Genomic DNA, 9,269 nt, shown 5'->3' on the forward strand with positions numbered 1-9,269 from the left:
GTGCTCTCTTTGGCAGCACATATACTAAAATTGGAACTAGACAGAGATTGGCATTGCCCCAGAGCAAGAATGACACACAAATTCGTGACGCTTTCAATAAAAAATAAAATAAATTTTTTTTCCCAGTCTGTGTCTCTCTTAAGCCCCACAGGATAGAAATGTCCTAAAATAAGACATTAAAGAAGAGGAGAAGTCCATGATCTGTTCTGGTTTTTGGGTGTTGTCGTTGTTGTTTTTTAATGGGTCTCTCGGGATTCCACCAGACCGCCCCCCCTTCCCAGCCGCTGTGTGGTCTGGGCCTGAGAACACCAAGCCCCCCGACCCGCGGCCCACGCCCACCCACCACCCAGCCTAGGCAGCGGTTTCCCAGGATTCACATGGTAATGAAGGCATCCATCTTCTCCCAGACACACACTGGGCCCTCCGACCCTCCCAGGGCCCGCACAATGGCCCACAGCGTCGCGGCCCCACCACCTGTTGGATTTTCCCAGGGAAGGGAGAGAGGCGGATGGAGGGGAAGACCAGCTCGCCTCCTCCCAGCCCCCAGCCCCATTTGCGCCCTGGTCGCAAGAGTAAGTCAGAGAGGGCACCCATGTCCTCGGACTCCTAATCCATCCTCAGCACCCTGTTTCCTCATCCTCAAACAGGGTGATTGGGAGGATTATAATGGGAATGGTAGTAAGGACACGCTGGGGAACTGGATTGCCAGAATAAAGAGGGAAAGGCCAGGCAGAGTGGCTCACGCCTGTAATCCCAGCACCCTGGGAGGCTCATGCCTTTACTAACCCAGCACTTTGGGAGGCCAAGGCGGGCGGATCTCTTGAGGTCGGGAGTTCGAGACCAGCCTGGGCAACATGATGTAACTCCATCTCTACTGAAAATACAAAAATTAGCTAGGTGTGATGGTAGGTACCTGTAATCCCAGTTACTCAGGAGGCTGAGGCAGGAGAATTGCTTGAACCCAGGAGGCTGAGGTTTACAGGTGTAAACCAGCATGCCTAGCTGGAATTATAATTTCTATTTGATTTGTACCCACCAGGAACTCAAATATTGGTGAAATAAATGACTCTCCCAATAGATACACCATTCCACCTTGTGAGAAGTGACAGAGACTGGGGTGGCTGGGAGCAATCACAGCAGGCCTCTGGGAGGTAAGGATAATTATAGCAAGGAACAGAAAATCAGTATTATCACTTTTTTTTTTTTTTTTTTTTGAGACAGGGTCTCGCTCTGTCTCCCAGGCTGGAGTGCAGTGGTGCAATCTCGGCTCACTGCAACTTCTGCCTCCCAGGTTCAAGTGATTCTCCTGCCTCAGCCTCCTGAGTAGCTGGGATTATAGGCATACACCACCACTCCTGGCTAATTTTTGTATTTTTAGTAGCGACAGGGTTTTGCCAAGTAAGTCAGGCTGGTCTCAAACTCTTAGCCGTAAGTGATCTGCCCACCTTGGCCTCCCAAAGTGCTGGGATTACAGGTGTGAGCCACCACACCCATCCAAGTTGTACAATTTAAATGGGTGAATTTTATGGTATGTGAATCATCTCTCAATAAAGCTGTTAAAGAAAGAAAGGGGGGCCGGGCGCGGTGGCTTAAACCTGTAATCCCAGCACTTTGGGAGGCCGAGATGGGTGGATCATGAGGTCAGGAGATCGAGACCATCCTGGCTAACACGGTGAAACCCTGTCTACTAAAAAATACAAAAAACTAGCCGGGCGAGGTGGCGGGCGCCTGTAGTCCCAGCTACTCGGGAGGCTGAGGCAGGAGAATGGTGTAAACCTGGGAGGCGGAGCTTGCAGTGCCTGCACTCCAGCCTGGGCGACAGAATGAGACTCCGTCTCCAAAAAAAAAAAAAGAAAAGAAAAAAGGGGGCCAGGCGCAGTGGTTCATGCCTGTAATCCCAGCACTTTGGGAGGCCAAGGTGGGCAGATCACCTGAGGTCAGGAGTTCGAGACCAGACTGACCAAAATGGAGAAACCTCATCTCTACTAAAAATACAAAAAATTATCCAGGCACGGTGGCGGGCATCTGTAGTCCGAGCTACTCAGGAAGCTGAGGCAGGAGAATGGCATGAACCTGGGAGGTGGAGCTTGCAGTGAGCCAAGATCGCGCCACTGCACTCCAGCCTAGGCAACAGAGTGAGGCTCTGTCTCAAAAAAAAAGAAAAGAAAAGAAAAGAAATGCTCCTGTTTCTGAGCACCCAGCACAATGATAAGGCATTCACTACCTCCAAGGTCCCCACTTCCCACACCCCTCCCCCACTGCACTCCCATCCCACTTCCAGGTGGCTATGACTGAGCAACTATTAGACCTAATCAATCATGGGTCCAGGTGAGTTTAACCCACTTGTTCACAGATGTCTCCAAACCACACAATCTCAGAGTGGGTAAAAACCCCAGGGCTATAGAGCTTTTTCTTTTTATATATATATATATTTTTTTTTTTTTTTGAGTTGGAGTCTTGCTCTGCCACCCAGGCTGGAGTGCGGTGGCCGGATCTCAGCTCACTGCAAGCTCCGTCTCCCGGGTTCACACCATTCTCCTGCCTCAGCCTCCCGAGTAGCTGGGACTACAGGCGCCCGCCACCACACCCGGCTAATTTTTTTTTGTATTTTTAGTAGAGACGGGGTTTCACCGTGTTAGCCAGGATGGTCTCCATCTCCTGACCTCGTGATCCGCCCGTCTTGGCCTCCCAAAGTGCTGGGATTACAGGCTTGAGCCACCGCGCCCAGCCCAGAGCTTTTTCTTAATCTTTTCTGAATCCACACCTCTCCCCTTTATATTTTAATTTCATTTCATTTTTGAATAGGTAATATATGTTCCTGTTACAACATTCAGAAAGGACAGATGTCTCCCTTCTTCCCCATTGGAGGCAGCCACAGTCATCAGTTACCTAGTGAGATACAAGCAAATACATATATAATCTTTTTTTTTTTTTTTTTTTTAAAGACACTGGGTCTAGGCTGGCCTAGAACTCCTAGGCTCAAGTGATCCTTGGCCTCAGCCTCCAAAGTAGCTGGAACTACAGGAGCATGCCACCATGCCCAGCTTCAGACACAAGTGGTCCATACAGGGTCAGTTAAAAAGAACAAAAAGCACTGGTGGTGATGAGACATGAACAGTAATAGGTGGTCACAGGAGAAGGGAAAACTCCAGGCTAGGTGTGGTGGCTCACACCTATAATCCCAATGCTTTGGGAGGCCAAGGAAGGAGGCCAGTAGTCCAAGACCAGCCTGGGCAACATAGTGAAACCCCATCTCTACAAAAAAATACAAAAATTGGCCAGGCACAGTGGTTCACACCTATAATCCTAGCACTTTGCGAGGCTGAGGTGGGTGGATCACTTGAGGTCAGGAGTTTGAGACTAGCCTGGCTAAAATGGTGAAACCCCATCTCTACTAAAAATACAAAATTAGCTGGATGTTGTGGGGCACGCCTATAATCCCAGCTACTTGGGAGGCTGAAGCAAGAGAATTGGTTGAACCCAGAAGGCGGAGGTTGCAGTGAGCTGAGATTGTGTTACTGTACTCCAGCCTGGGCACAGAGCAAGACATCATCTCAAAGAAAAAAAAAAAAATTAGCCAAGTGTGATAGTGCACGTCTGTAGTCCCAGTTCCTCAAGAGGCTGAGGCGGGAGGATAAATTGAGCCTGGGAAGTCAGAAGCCTCGACTCCCATTTCTGGATGGGAGAGGTAGCTAATTTTTTTTTTTTTTTTTTTTTTTGCGACGGAGTCTGGCTCTGATGCCCAGGCTGGAGTGCAGTGGTATGATCTCGGCTCACTTCCACCTCTGCCTCCTAGGTTCAAGCGATTCTCCTGCCTCAGCCCTTGAGTAGCTGGGATTACAGGCGCCTGCCACCACGCCCGGCTAATTTTTGTATTTTAGTAGAGACAGGGTTTCACCATGTTGGCCAGGCTGGTCTTGATCTCCCGACCTCAGGGGATCCGCCCGCCTCAGCCTCCCAAAGTGCTGGGATTACACGTGTGAGCCACCGCTCCCAGCGCCTAAGTTTTTATCACCAGATGAGATCATAGATATTGCACTTACTGTGTTGTGTCCCCCAGAATAAAAACCGCACAAGACAGACTTCTGTCGATTCTGTTCACTATATACAAGAGTAAAACCAAAAATAAAATTCTAAGGGTCCCCAGCCATCTGAATGGACCCCTCCTCTCTGCCAAGAGCATTCCAAAATGAAGCTGAAAAATGAGTTCAGGCCATGATGGAAGCAGGTGTTGGGGGAGCGTCGAACTTGTCTCATGACACCCTCCTTCCTTTTGGAATTCAGGAAAAGCTGACTAGCATTAACATCAACACAGACCTTAAGTCTGATAAGAAACATTTACAATCTATTCTCACTTAAACCTGCCACCTGGAGGTTTCATCTGCATGATAAAACATTGGTCGCCACAACCACTTATTGTAACCCAGACATTCCCTTCTACAACCTTGGGCACACTCCTGAGGCTGCGTCATGGGCATGTCCTTAACCTTGGCAAAATAAAAGTTCTTTTTTCTTTCTTTCTTTCTTTTTTTTTTTTTTTCCTTGAGACGGAGTCTTGATGTGTCGCCCAGGCTGGAGTGCAGTCGTGCAATCTTGGCTTACTGCAACCTCCGCTTCCCGGGTTCAAATGATTCTCCTGCCCCAGATTCCCGAGTTGGTGGGATGACAGGCGCGAACCACCATGCCCAGCTGTTTGTATTTGTAGTACAGATGGGGTTTCACCATGTTGGCCAGGCTGGTGTCAAACTCCTGATGCCAGGTGATCTGCCCGCCTCGGTCTCCCAAAGTGCTGGGATTACAGGCCTGAGCCACTGAGCCTAGGCGTTTGTTTGTTTTTTTTAATGTAGAGATAGGGTCTTGCTGTGTTGCCCAGGCTGGTCTCGAATTCCTGGGCCCAAGCAATCCATCCACCTTGGCCTCGTAACGTGCTACTATTACAGATGTGCCACTGTGCTGGGCCAAAATAAACTTTCTAAATTGATAGAGACCTGTTTCAGCTGCTTTTGGGTTCATACCAGTCAGATTAGTGCAACAATATTCTGCTTACTGTAATATGCCAGCGCTAGCCCACAGCCTGGCAAGCAAGAGATGCTCCACAGCTTCCAGAATCCTGGACTCCAACCCCAGTTCTGCCTGGTACTCGCTGCCACCGTGAACAAGTTCCTTATCACTCAAGAGCTCAGTCCGTCACCTGAAAGGGATTTTTCTTTTTGAGACGGAGTCTCGCTCGGTCGCCCAGGCTGGAGTGCAGTGGCGCGATCTCGGCCCACTGCAACCTCCGCCTCCCGGGTTCACGCCATTCTCCTTCCTCAGCCTCCCGAGTAGCTCGGACTACAGGCGCCCACCACCAAAACGCCCGGCTAATTTTTTGTATTTTTAGTAGAGGCGGGGTTTTACCGTGTTAGCCAGGATGGTGTCGATCTCCTGACCTCGTGATCTGCCCGCCTTGGCCTCCCAAAGTGCTGGGATTACAGGCGTGAGTCACTGCGCCGGCCTACGCCCAGCTATTTTTTTGTATTTTTACTAGTGACGGAGTTTTACCATGTTGGCCAGGCTGGTGTCGAACTGCTGAGCTCGTGATCCCCCCGCCTCGGCCTTCCAAAGTGCTGGGACTACAGGCAATGAGCCACCGCGCCCGGGGGATTTTTATTTTTTTTATTATTATTATTTTAACGTTTTCATTCTGTCTCGGCTGCTTGAATCAGAATAGAGGCGACCTTCAGCACAGAGTGGGTGTAAGAATTAAATAAGATAATGCTTTAAAGCCCGGTAAGAGCTTTATAAATATCAGCGAGCACTGCTGCCACTATGCTGATGGTGTTGTGGCAGACAGCGGGGTGCAGAAGAAGAGGGGTGGGGGGAAGGCGGTCACATGGGGGAGGGGCGTTCAGACCAGATTCCTGAGATGTCATTTTTAGTACTCTCCAGCAAGAAGGTGGGACAGCTGGTGTGGTGGAGGAGGCTAGAGGTACAAGCTTCACCTGAGAAGTCCTTAGACCCTGACCTCAGCTCCCATCTTCCTAGTGGCCCCGGGGGGCGGCCAAGCCAGCCGCACTTTCCACCCGCCCGCCCAGAGCTGCCGCTGGGGAAGGGCGGAGGGAAGGCAAGCTGGTTTTTCCCAGGCTCCCCCCGCTCCTGGAACATCTGGCCGAGAACATCTGCCCTTCGGCTTTGTCGCGCGGCCGCAGGCCGGCCTCGCACCCATCTGCCGCCTCCTCGGCTCCCGCCCCATCTGCGCGCGGCTCCCCTGGGGCGGTTCCCGGCGCCCTGGCCCCCGCCCGCCGGGCCCAGTTCCCACGGGCCGAGTGCGGGAAGCCAGGGCGGCCCATCTGCCGCGAGCGGCTGCCAGGCGCGGCGGGTCCAGCCCCCAGGCGTCCCAAAGGGCGGGGCACGGCGCCCAGGAACGCCTTTCAGGCGGGTGCGCCACCGAACAAAGTCGGGGTGAATGGCCTTTCCCCGCGCGGCTGTACCCAAAGTCGCCGCCCGGGGCTGCTGGGTCCAAGGGCGGCCGCCGCCCCTCCTGCCTCTCCCCAGAAGGGCCCGCGTGTCCCCCTGGCCGCAGCCCCACACCGGCTCTTCCCCCGCACCGAATACTTCGGGCTCACTGAGGCGTCCTCTCCATCCTGAACCCCAAACCTCCAAAGTGCAGGAGACAACTGTCATCTCACCCTGCAAAAAACGCTAAAGTCTGATAAAATAAAATGCTAGGAGGACGTGTGAAAATAAAAACTCCCAACTGCGGTGGCCCTTCACCCTGGAACACCCCTTTTCCTCATTGCCTGCTTAACTCTTGATTTTGTGAAATATAAAAATTACCGAGAAATATAGCGATTTATGTTCCTAGTATCACATTCCCACCACTCAAGACTGACAACTGTCAGCTGTATTTGTGCCTATTTATCTTTCTCCAAAGAACAAACCTTTACAGAGAGTGCTCCTGTCTTTTTGTGTTTTTTGTTTTGTTTTGTTTTGTTTTGTTTTGAGACAGAGTCTCGCTCTGTCCCCAGGCTGGAGTGCAATGGTGCAGTCTCGGCTCACTGCAACCTCCGTCTCCCAGGTTCAGAGGATTCTCCTGCCCTGTAGTCCTCCCCAGTAGCTGGGACTACCGGCGCATGCCACCACACCCAGCTAATTTTTGTATTTTTAGTAGAGACGGGGTTTCACCATGTTGTCCAGGATGGTTTCCATCTCCTGACCTCATGATCTGCCCACCTCGGCCTCCCAAAATGCCGGGATTACAGGCGAGTGGTGCGGTGGCGTGGTCACAGCTCACTGAAGCCTTGAACTCCAGGGCTCAAGGGATCTGCTCACTGCAGCCTCCACAGTAGCTGGGACTAGAGGTGCCCATCACCAGGAGCGGCTAAGTTTTGTTTTGGAGAGGCAGGTCTCACTATTTTGCCCAGGCTGGCCTGGAGCTCCTGGGCTCAAGCAATCCTCCCGCCTTGGCCTCCCAAAGTGCTGGGATTACAGGTATGAGCCAGCAAACCAAGCTACTAGCCTTCTTTTAACCAGAGCCCTCTTCCCTTTTCTCTAAGACTATTTGCCACCCCACCCACCATGCAATTCCCCAATTAATATTAACATAATGACTTGGGTATGTTTTCTTCCAGGTTATGTTTTTTGATACTTTTACTACATGTAAATATATTACCATTGTGTGTTTTTTAAAATTTATACTTCTAAAAATAATTCTGCATTTTCCCTAAGCAACATTTTGTTATGCAGGTATCTAGCAGAATACACACAGATGTAGCTCATTCCTGTTCAATACTGGGTACGATTCCATCGCCATTTCATTTCCCTGTTTTCTTGTCATTGGACAAGTAAGTAGTTTTCAATTTTTTATTATTATTATTATTATTAAAATAGACATGGGGTATCGCTATGTTGACCTGGCTGGTCTTGAACTCCTGGCCTTAACTGATCCTCTTATCTCGGCCTCCCAAAATGCTGCAGTTACAGGCATGAGCCGCTTGCGACTGGCCTAGTTTTCAATTTGTTGTTCTTGGAGAAATGGCTGTCACATTCTTGCCCACATCTGCTTTCTCGTGTGCAGGACTCCCAGGGTATGTCCGTGGGAGTGAATCACTGGCTCATAGGGTGTTTTCAAATATTCACTTTTGGTGGATATTGCCAAATTGAGTTCCCAAGTAGTCATACCAGTTTACACACCCACCAGCACTGGATGAGCGTTATTTTCCCACATGCTCAGCAACATTTTCTATATTATCAGACTTTAAACTTTTATTAATTTTTTTCTTTTTGAAGACAAGCCTTTATTTTATTTTTTTGAGACAGCTTTGTCACTTAGGCTGAAGTGCAGTGGCAGCGTCTCTGCTCACTGCAGCCTCAACCTCCCAGGCTCAAGTGATTCTCCTGCCTCAGCCTCCCCAGTAGCCAGTAGCTGGGACTACACACGTGCCATCATGCCTAATTATTTCCTTAAAATATGTATATATATATATATATATATATATATTTTTTTTTTTTTTTTTTTTTTTTTTTTTTGAGGCGGAGTCTCGCTCTGTCGCCCAGGCTGGAGTGCTGTGGCCGGATCTCACCTCACTGCAAGCTCCGCCTCCCGGGCTCCCGCCATTCTCCTGCCTCAGCCTCCCGAGTAGCTGGGACTACAGGCGCCCGCCACCTCGCCCGGCTAGTTTTTTGTATTTTTTAGTAGAGACGGGGTTTCACCGTGTTAGCCAGGATGGTCTCGATCTCCTGACCTCGTGATCCGCCCGTCTCGGCCTCCCAAAGTGCTGGGATTACAGGCTTGAGCCACCGCGCCCGGCCCATATATATTTTTTTTTGAGACGGAGTTTCGCTCTTATCACCCAAGCTGGAGTGCAATGGCGCGATCTCGGCCACCATGCCCGTCTAATTTTTGTATTTTTAGTAGAGACAGGGTTTCACTACGTTGGCCAGGCTGGTCTTGAACTCCTGATCTCAGTTGATCTGGTGATCCACCTGCCTCGGCCTCCCAAAGTGCTGGGATTACAGGTGTGAGCCATCATGCCCGGCCCTTTAAAATATTTTCTAGAGATGGGATCTCGCTATATTGCCCAGTCTGGTCTCAAAATCCTGAGTTCAAGTCATCCTTCCACCTTGGCCTCCCAAAGTGCTGGAATTATTGATGTGAGCCACGTGCTAGGCCAGACTTTAATGTTTTTTGCAGGGTGACATTGCAGTTGTCTCCTGCTGACATCCCAGATATGCAAATGCTGGGGCTCAGGAGCATCTGCATAACGCTTCCTCACTTTGTCTATCAGCTG

General features: G+C 50.4%; 1 non-coding gene across 1 annotated transcript; it reads left to right on the forward strand.

The window, feature by feature from the left end:
• On the forward strand, positions 1-104 carry LOC123567324 (U6 spliceosomal RNA). The gene has a single exon (XR_006690244.1). It is a non-coding gene; the product is annotated as a U6 spliceosomal RNA (small nuclear RNA).
• Positions 105-9,269: the final 9,165 nt, after the last annotated feature.

This window comes from Macaca fascicularis, chromosome 10 (genome assembly GCF_037993035.2).
Source record: "Macaca fascicularis isolate 582-1 chromosome 10, T2T-MFA8v1.1".
In the NCBI taxonomy this organism is placed as follows: domain Eukaryota; kingdom Metazoa; phylum Chordata; class Mammalia; order Primates; family Cercopithecidae; genus Macaca; species Macaca fascicularis.